This window comes from Ictalurus furcatus, chromosome 28, assembly GCF_023375685.1.
Source record: "Ictalurus furcatus strain D&B chromosome 28, Billie_1.0, whole genome shotgun sequence".
NCBI classification, from domain to species: domain Eukaryota; kingdom Metazoa; phylum Chordata; class Actinopteri; order Siluriformes; family Ictaluridae; genus Ictalurus; species Ictalurus furcatus.
The window spans coordinates 8,738,079-8,748,856 of record NC_071282.1 but is presented as its reverse complement, the minus strand read 5'-3'; positions in this window follow the sequence as shown (position 1 = coordinate 8,748,856).

Below are 10,778 nucleotides of genomic sequence, written 5' to 3'. Positions count from 1 at the left end.
GTGTAATCCATCTGGGCGGGGTGCAGCATAGTAGTTATGTGTGGGACTTGCGGTCGTGGGTGGGCCTGGTATCCACTGGCCAGCAGCAAAGGGTCAGCCTGTGCTGGGGCTGCCGCTTGTGGATGGGGCACCATTACTGCCGCCTGTTTAATGTGTTCCTTCCTCCGTTCCTTCTCTTCCTGTTTAGTCCTGGTCAGTTCGCCGAGCTGTGCCTTACAGAGTTGGTTCATTAGGGTTTCAGTGGCATCTTTAGCTTCTTTTTTCAGCTTTCTGTGTTGCTCCACGTGATGAGTCACATGTGCCAGAAATGAAGCCCATTCCATTGCGTTGAGCCCCACCACTTCCTCTAACTTCTGCTGTACCTCCCCAGGGAGAGCCTTCTTCAACAGCAGTTTGAACAGTCCCACACTTGCCACTGAATCGTCCCATTTGGCACCCGTTTCATCCCTCCATTTATCTTGAAACTCTTGTATGAAGGTTATCACGTTTTCTTCGTCTTTCAGTTTTATATTTTTGAGCTTCCCAGGGTCCATCTTAGCTGGAAACATACTCCTCACAGCGTCCCATATTTCTTGTCGGTACAGGCCAAACGGGATGGCGTCAGCCTTGGGGTCGTCTATCAAATCCCTGTGTTCTTCCCCATCGAAAAGTTCTTCCACTCGTCCCTTGCCCACGGTTTGGCAGAGAATGACTTTGATATCGCCAATCGCCAGGTGCTGTCCTGATGTTTTTTCCTCAAATTGTGTAATCCATTTCTGCCCCCCTTTACACATGTTGGGTAGTCGTTGGATCAGGCCCGTTAGGTCCATGAAACTCCAGGGTGCATACTGTAGGGTTTTTCCTTTAACCATGAGGGGCATCATCTGACCTGGGGGTGACCACCCAACCTGATTAAGGCTGGGCTCCGACTGGGAGCGGGCATGCGCTAAGTACGCTGTGATACCAGGTTCGAATCTCACTGGGGGCTTCAGGCTTGCCCTGCTCCGTAGTGATCTAGCTTCTCTAGGCTCCTCCTCCTCCTCCTCACTGACGTCTTGTTCAACTTTTCCTTCGTTGTCTGTTTCAGTCCCCTCGCTCTCAGTCCCCCCTTGTTCGTTCAGATCCATGTCTGAACTCACTTGCTTCTTCTTCTGCTGGTGGTATATTAGGACCTTTGAGGCCTTACTCAGGCTCTTCACATGTTTTCCTGCTGACTGGTTCAGTACTCTTCTCGACCTCTGTGATTTCGATTCTCCCAGACGGGGCTTGTGCGCATACTTATTTTTCACAGCCGTCGCCATTTGGAACGCTTGACCTGCGAGATTTTTCAATTCATCCCTTTTACCCACGCCGTATGATATCCCGTCCTCTAGCCGTCGAATCCTGCCCTCCAATTCCTTATCCTCCTCGATAGCATATGGGGAGAGCACCACATTGTCTCTCGGCTCACCTTTTTCTCCTCCTCTGGTATGTGGAGCCCCTCGTGCTCCGTTTTCACCCTCGTGCCCTCTCTCACTCCTACGACCTTCTTGATTATCACTGGTATTATGCTCCTCCCGCTCCTGTATTTCCTCCAGTTTCTTGTCTATTTGCTTGTGCACCATCGGCCGTGGCCCTGGCCTCGGGGTGCTAGTGCTGGTGGGACTCTCCCCATGCTCCGGCCACCCCGGAGTGTGGGTCCAGTTTTTCATATACTCCTGTAGTTCCCTGTCCCTCTCTTTGTTGCCTACCTGTGGGAGGTCCAGCCGTGGGCTTATGCCCTCGACCGGGGTGCTATCCTCGTATCCGGCAGCTCCTTCTTCCATTTTGATAGGTTCTCCATCCTCCCACATGCGATGCCTCATTCTTTGGTATCCGGTGAATGTTCCCCGTATGTCCACCTCGGTTTCTTTACATTCATCTTCTCTGTCCTCCAGGTCTTGCATCATGTAAAGCCCGGCAGGTGGGGCACTTCCGACAGGTCTCACTGGAGGGCGGTACTGAGGGTTATATGAGGGCGGGGCCTCGGCCCATTCCTTCTGAATGGCCTCTTTTATCTTTTTTCCTAGGCTTGCTTCCCTTTCTTCTTTCTTCCGTACCACCGCCTCTGCTCGTTCTCTCTGCCGTCTATCCTTCTCCTTCTCCTCTTTCCCTGCCTTCACAAACCAGTCCACTATCTTCTCTGTCTTCACACATTTCTCCCTCACTCTCAAGCCTTTTTTCTGTTCATTCCATACAGCTAATCTCTCTTTCATTATCTGGCATAGCTGTTCATCAAGAGTACCTTCCTCGGGCCATTTCCACTCACCACTAGTCTTCTCACTCCATTTTTTACAATAATGCCTAATGTCCTTTTCATCTGTACAGTGTTTGCTTATCACCCTCTCTATCGGGCTCATCTTTTTCTTACATTCAGCCATAACTCTGGTCGTGTCTCACACCTCTCAGCCCTTAGAGTCTTTTGTACATGCCCCCCTAAATCCACTAAGTTATCCCTCACAGCCAAATGTTTTCCTCCTACCTTGTCCTGCTGTTCCAGCCTGCTTAGCCTATCTCGTACCGATTTATGCCTGCTTTTCCCTTCCGTCCGTACTTGGTCCAGCCAGCCTCCCTAGGGACTCACATACACTCAGAGTACATACATTCAATTTAATTAAGACGATTAATTAATTAAGTAAGATGATTCAATTAATCTTATGAATCTTAAGTTTAACTTTAGGTAACTCACACCACGGCCAATCCGGCAATTCTTACATGTTTACAATGTTCTTAGACATAATATTTACAACCCCTGTTCAATATTACCCAATTTTTGGGGCCTGTACATTTTCACTTATCATAAGTGTTTTCAGGAAGGAATACAACAGGGGAAAAATTATTTTAAATTAAATTATATTATTATTATTTGTCATTTAACTGAACAACACCTTCATAATTTATGGAATATAACTGAAAGGTCCCAATGGACTGACGCACTGATTTCGCAACAATTTTGTTATATATTACAGGTCTAGAAGTTCTTATTCACACAATGGGCAGTCTGACAGATGTCTAAAATATTTACAATGTTCGTGCATGCTCCCCAATTTTTAAAACACTCATACAGCAGTTATTGATACCAAATTAATTACACTACACACAGTCTCGCACGACTCACAGAAAGTCTGTACCAGATTCAAAACATTAAAAAAATCTCACACAAAAGCTCAATCTGAAGTGCGCACACACACACATTTTTTCCTTTTCCTTTTTTTTTTTCTCCCACACAGACAGCAGGCCCGCTTGCGCAGATAAGAACAGATAGGAACACACACACACCTCCTTTTTATAAACACCGCCCGCAAGCTCACATACACATATTATATCACACACTATTACACATATTTAGTTATTACATACACACAATTGTGGTCTCAGAGTATAAAGCGCCTTCACACCAGCTCCGTATGTATGAAGCTTACAGTCACATAAATTAAATGCAATTTTCTCCAAAATTTATTTATTTTTTTTTAAATCTTATCCAACTTATCCAACACACATATCTCTTTACGTATGAAGCTCATGTTCAGAGCACATTATAAGCACATATATTATAAGCACACACATTTGTTATTACACATTCCATTCATACACCGGGCACGCTGTATTGCGCGACCCGGACCTGGGCCCAGGATTTATTCCCCTCTCTATATCAGACCTGGAATCTTTCACCAGCGGTATTAGGGGTCCCCACTAAGCAGTCGCCACACCCTTAGTAGCCGGTATCTGGGGTCTGAGGCCTCATATCCACCTGCCTCTATCCAGCCCTGGAGTGTTTTTCCCCTTTTTTTATTTTTTCCCTCCAGCGGTATTGCAGGACTTTCACTCACACAACACATATACAATTTCATTACACAGTCTTATGAACCCTATTCACAGCCCTTATACAATTACAAAATTAAAATCTTCTACAATCTACACTTCTCTTACCTCTTCTCACTCACTCTAGGTTCTTTTGGAGACCAACTTAGTCTTTCTTCCCACCCCGGGGCTTCCCAATCGTAACAACAGACCACTAAAACAGAGCTTTGAAATAACAGGCATCTGCAATGCCTTTTTCCTACACGGCCTATCTGTTGCTTAGAGAGCGAAGTCCCACGGGAGAGATTCCAGACATATAGATCTTAGCCCAGTCCCATCTGGGGTGCCAAATGTAGGCTCAAATTTAGCCTATTACCCAAAAACACTTAAAATTCAACATAGAAGCCAATACTCACATCTACCTCTGAGCCCAGTTGGAGATAGAAAAAAATACACCAGCCGTGAGTGAGAAGAAGCAAGGGTCCAGCTTTATTGGTTCTGTTCCACCACACGAGATCCACACCGATGAGAATTCTCAGAGGTGATCCGATACCCTGAGCTTAAGCTCCAGTATTTATACTGTACTTACACAGTCAATAACCCATATGTTTCAAGAAGACTATGATCTCACTACCAATAGGGTTAAAAAAGAGCTCATCTACCTTACTCTTATGTTCCAGAAAAGGGCTATTCCACTTACACATAGAATCAAAACCAGGGGTTTCAAATTACACATAAAATCAGAACCAAGGGATTTCTAATAACCCAGAAAGTCAAAACCACGGGATTTCAATAACCCAGAGACTCAAAACCAAGGGATTCTCAGTAACCCAGAGAATCAAAACCAGAGGATTTCAGTAACCCAGAGAATCGAAACCAAGCGATTTGAATTACCCGTAAAATCAAAAGTGGAAAGGCAAAACAATCTAGAGTGACCTTGGTCTTACTGTTATCTCGAGGGGGGGGGATTGGGGGGGACAGCTTGACTCAGCCACCCTTATAAATGGCTCCTCATGGTTCTTTCTTAAAATTAAGGCCTTCCTTGTGAGCCTGCATTTCTAGTTTATAATTTATTTTCATATTTGCTCTATATCTCTATTTTATATATAGTTATACTGCTTGAAAACACGGTTTACTGTACTTCCTACTTCATAATATCATTACTGTCCCACATATCCTATTATTCTGTTTTTTATGAAGAGTATATATATTATTATTATAAGATATTACCCTTATAATATCTTAATATTCCTTTTTATTATTCTTGTAAAGTTATAGTAGTATGTGTGTGTGTGAGAGAGAGAGTGTGTGTGTATGTTATGTCTACTTGCCCGCCCTTGACTGTACGAGCGTGTGTCTGTGTGTGTGTGTGTGTGTTAGCACTCCTCAGCTCGTATACTTCTTTTTGACTTTTTGACTAATAAACCATAGTGTATTACTTTTAAAGATCTAAGATCTTTAAAGTGTGAATCCAATTCAATATTCACTATCAGTCAATATCCGCCTCACACTGCTTCTGTGTGTCTTGGTGCCCGTCTTTTCTTCTTCTCCCCTTTGCTGGATGCTAGGTCTCCCTTATGTTTATTTTATGACATTTTTTATCCACCACACTACACGGCCAGTATAGTGCTACCACATGCTAGCAACATGCTAAAACATGTTAGTATGATGCTAAAACATGCTGCATGATGCTAAAACATGCTAGCATAATGCTAAAACATGCTAGCATTATGCTAACACATGCTAGCATGATGCTAAAACATGCTGCATGATGCTAAAACATGCTAGCATAATGCTAAAACATGCTAGCATGATTCTAACATGTGCTAGCATGACGCTAACACATGCTTAAACATGCTAGCATCATGCTAAAACATGCGAGCATCATGCTAAAACCCGCTAGCAACCTATCCGTCTGGCTCTCGAAAGTATTGGCGCCCTACGCTGTCGGCTCTCAAAAGTATCGGTGTCCGATCCAAATTTTGCCATGCAAGCACCACTCACATTTTCTTCAGGAAATGTACCGTTCTAGTTATTCTTCTTCTTCTTCCACTTTTTTCCCGTCGTGTAACTAGTCCTGCACCATTTGTCGGAGATCGATGGTTGAGGTGTCGACTCGATCGGCTTACTGAGGATTTGAGCGGTGTGCTATGACTTTTATAAGCGATCGGAATGCTGGAATTCCCGCTATGGAAGCTCAAAGTCGGAAAATTTCCCATAGACTTGCATGGGGTATCGAAAATATTGGCGCCCTAAAGAGAAAGCTCTAAAAGTTTTGCCTCCGTACACATTCGGCTCTAAAATGTATTGGCACCCGATCTGTGAGCTCTCGGAAGTATTGGCACCCTATCTGGCCGGCTCTCAAAAGTATTGGCACCCCGCACGGCCAGCTCTCAAAAGTACTGGCGCCCTTGATGGTCGGCTCTCGAAAGTATTGGCGCCCCATCCGGGTTTCGCCGCATCAAGCACCACTCATGTTTTCTTCAGGAAATGTACCGGCCTAGTTATTATTATTATTATTATTATTATTATTTACATATTTGGTAAGCAAACATTTGATCATCTTTGAAACAGTGCCTATTAATAAAGTGGATACACTTGAACAAAACCACCATGAAAAATAGCTTTTTCAATCATTTATTGAACAGAAATATCAATAGACGTGATATTCTTCAGTAGAAAAAGTAAGTACTCCCTTGGCCTCAGATGCTAGTATTGCCCCCTTTAGCAGAAATAACTTTTTGTAGGCATTTTGCATAATTGTCCAGCAGTCTCTGCCATCATCTTCATGCAATATTCTTTTGCAAAATGTTTGAGCATTTTTTGCATGTACTGCCTGTTTCAAATCCCCCTTATAACATTTCAATGAGATTCAAATCAGGGCTTTGACTAGACCGTTCCATAACCCTCCATTTCTTCTTTTTGAGCCATACCTTGGTGGATTTGTTAGTGTGCTTAGGATCATTATCCTGTTGAAAGGTCCACCTTTATTTGAATTTCAACTTTTGGACAGATGGCCTCACATTATCTTCAAGCACTCTTTGATATGATGCAGAACTAGTAATACCATGGTCAGCAAACCAGTTCCTAGAAGTCTTGCTGGGAAAGGAAATCAGCATCACCATAAAACTTGTCAGCAGATGGTAGCTTTGACTCTCGACTTGAGAAAACACAGTGGACCAACACCAGCAGATGACATGCCACCCCAAATCATCACTGACTGTGGAAACTTCACACTGGACTATAAGCAAAGTGGATTCTATGCCTCTCCAGTCTTCCTCCAGACTCTGGGATCTTGATATCCAAATGAAATGCAAAATTTACTTTCATCTACCCTATGATTGTGGTTGTGTGTACTTAACCAGACTGAGAGATTAAAGGCTCAGGAAACCTTTACAGGTATTTTGAGTTAATTAGCTGATTAGAGCTCTTCTCAGATCGACATTTCTGTATTATAAATTCTTTATTCTAATATTTTGAGATAATCATCAAGATCAAAACAAACAAAAGACTTGAAGCATTTCATTTTATGTGTAATGAATCTAGAATATATGAAAGTTCCACTTTTTTAATTAAATTACAGAAAAAAATTACTTTTCCACGATATTCAATTTTTTTTAGATGCACCGGTACATGGATATGGATATGGATAATGAATGGTGGTAGTTCAGTTATCATCCAGTGAGCTCCTCAGATTGGCTCAGTACAAATAGTGTCCCAGCACAATGATGAGCTGTTGTACAGTGTTATCGTTCCTCATTCCTCATTCTTTAAACTAGTATGTCATGGAGGGGATGCTGTTCATTGTCCAGAATAGCTGTGAGTTTTTTGAGTGTCCTCTTTTCCACCACCACCTTGAGAGCAGCCAGAGAGAAGCCCAAGATCAATCTTCTGTTAAGTTTGTTGAGTTTTTTTTTTTTTTTTTTTTGCATCTCCAGTCTAATGCTGCCTCCCCAGTCTAAAAGCTTTTTCCCCCTTAGTTTATAAACAGGATTGAGGGACATACAGAAGATCTTAAAAATCTGCTAGATGAATGTGGTGTAAGAAGATCTTTGAGATTAGAAGCTTGATCATTAAGAGATTTAAAAACAAACAACAGAATCTTAAACTGGATCCTAAACAGGACCGGGAGCCATTGGAGTAATGCTAAAATTGGGGTGACATGATCATATTCCTTTGCCTTGGTTAACAGCCTTGCAGCTGCATTCTGAACCATCTGGAGGCGAACAAGAGATGACTGAGGAAGACCCAGCTACAATGAATTGCAATAATCTAAACATGATGTGATGAAAGCATGAGTTATCTTCTCCAAATCTTGGAACGACAAAAAGGTTTTAAGTTTAGAAATAATCCGTAATTGATAAAAATTATTCTTAATGACCGAATTTATTTGCTTGGTTAAGTATGTTCTGAGTCCAGGATGATACCAAGGTTCCTAACCTGGGAAGAAATTGAGTGTGATTATGAAGTGATTACGAAGCTCATTAATGAGACCATCTCTCAATCTGGGGGGACCAAAAACAATTATTTCAGTTTTGTCTTCATTAAGTGGGAGAAAGTTATTTGTTAACCATTTTTTAATATCGTCGAGACAACGAACAATGGTTGAATGGAGTCGACAGCTTTCAACGGTATGTACAACTGGGTATCATCAGCATATAAATGAAAAGAGACATTGTGTGCTCTAATAATATTCCCCAACGGATGCATATCTAAGTTAAAAAGACGTGGGCCCAGATTGGAGCCTTGAGGTACACCGCAAACATGGGAGCAGAGGATGAGGAGAAATTACCCAACGCTACTGAAAAGGACCTGTCTTTAAGATATGAGCTGAACCATTGTAAGGTGGTACCCTTGATTACAATCAAATGCCCGAAATGCCAAAGAAGTATGTTATGATCTATAGTATCAAAGGCAGTTGAAAGATCTAGTAGCATCAAGACAGTATTTTTACCAGCATCCACTGCCAAAAAAATGTCATTGGACACTTTTAGCAACGCAGATTCTTTGCTATGATAAGCAATGAAACGAGATTGGAAAGGTTCCAATAACTTAGCTGAATTTAAAAACAGGATCAATTGTGACTGCACAACTTTTTCTAACAGCTTTGACAGGAACGATAACGTAGAGACAGGCCGATAATTATTAAAGCAACCTTCATCCAAACCCTGTTTCTTAAGCAAGGTTGAACAATAGCATGCTTAGCAATAGCAATAATAGGAGATAATGTTAGCTAGGTAACTAGCTAGATGGGGAGATTTTTCTTAGAAATATAAAAATATAGAATTTGAATGTACAGTGGGTAAGGATCCACACTAGAGCGCTTGTATTTATTTATTAAAAGAAATGTTTTCAGTGCTGTGAAAAAGTATTTCCTGATTTATTCTGTTCTTTTGTATATCTCATACTAAATAGTTTTAGATCTTCAAACAAAATACAACATAATACAATGCAGTTTTAATATATATATTTTTATTGAAACGAGTTATCCAACACTTATCATCCATGGGAAAAACTAATTGCCTCCTTAAACTTAACATCTAGTTGTGCCACCTTTAGCAGCAATAACTGCAACCAAACACTTCCAATAACTGGAGATCAGTCTTTCACAGCACTGTGGTATAATTTTGGCCCACTTTGCAGAACTGCTTTAGCTCAGTCACATTGGAGGGTTTTTGAGCATGAACTGCCCTTTTAAGGTCCTGCCACAGCATCTCAATTGGGTTTGAATCAGGACTTTGACTAGACCACTCCAAAACTTAAATTTAGCTTTTTTGAGCCATTCAGAGTTGGACTTACTCCTATCCTTTGTATCATTGACTTTTTGCATAATCCAGTTACGCTTGAATTTCAATTTATAGACTCAATACCGGATATTCTCCTTTGGGATTTTCTGGTAGAGAGCAGAATTCATGTTTCGCTCAGTTATTGCAAGTTGCCCAGGCCCTGAAGCAGCAAAGCATCCCCACACCATCACACTTCCACCATCATGCTTGACCATAGGTATGATGTTGTTTTTGTGGAATTATGTGTTTGGTTTATGGCAGATGTAATGGGAACCCTGTGTTCCCAACAGTTCCACTTTTGACTCATCAGTCATTATCCCAAAAGGTTAATCGAGGTGCGTTTTGGCAAAATTCAGACGAGCCTTAATGTTCTTCTGGGTAAGCAGTGGTTTTCGCCTTGCAACTCTTCCACGGGTGCCATTTTTGCCCAGTGTCTTTCTGATGGTGGAGTCATGAACAGTGACCTTTATTGATGCAAAAGAGGCCTGTAGTTCCTTCAGTGTTGTCCTTGGCTCTTTTTGACTTCTGGGATGAGTAGTTGCTGTGCTCTTGCAGGAATTTTCGAAGGTTTGCCACTTCTTGGAAGCTGCATTACTGTGCAGAGTTTTTCCATTTGTAGACAGTGGCTCTCACTGTGGTCCTTTGGAGTCCCAGAGCCTTTGAAATAGCTTTGTAACCCTTCCCATACTGATGTATTCCAATCATCTTTTTCCTCATCATTTCTGGAATTTCTTTCAACTTTGGCATAGTGTGTTAATGGGTATGATCTTCTATCTTGATGCTGATGAAGTTCTATTTAACTGTTCATTGAACAGGGCTGGTAGTAATTAGGCCTGGTTGCGTCCAGTCCATCTGAGCCCTGTTATGAATGCAGTTTCATAGATTTGGGGAATTAGTAATTACGGGAGCAAATGCATTTTCACACAGGCCCAGTTGGTATTGGTTAACTTCTTTGCTTCAATAAATAATATCATTTAAAAATTGTATTTTGTGTTCATTCAGGTTGCCTTTTTTATGTTAGATGTTAGATTTTGTTTTAATTTCTTAAACAATTTAAAAAGCAATGCTGGTAATTGGTCCATTGTCAGAGGATGATTGACCAATAGTCAGTTGTATAAAAAAATAACTTTGTGTTTCATATTTTGAAAAAAGAATTTTGCCACATACTTGCACCATGATTTTAACAGGCACATG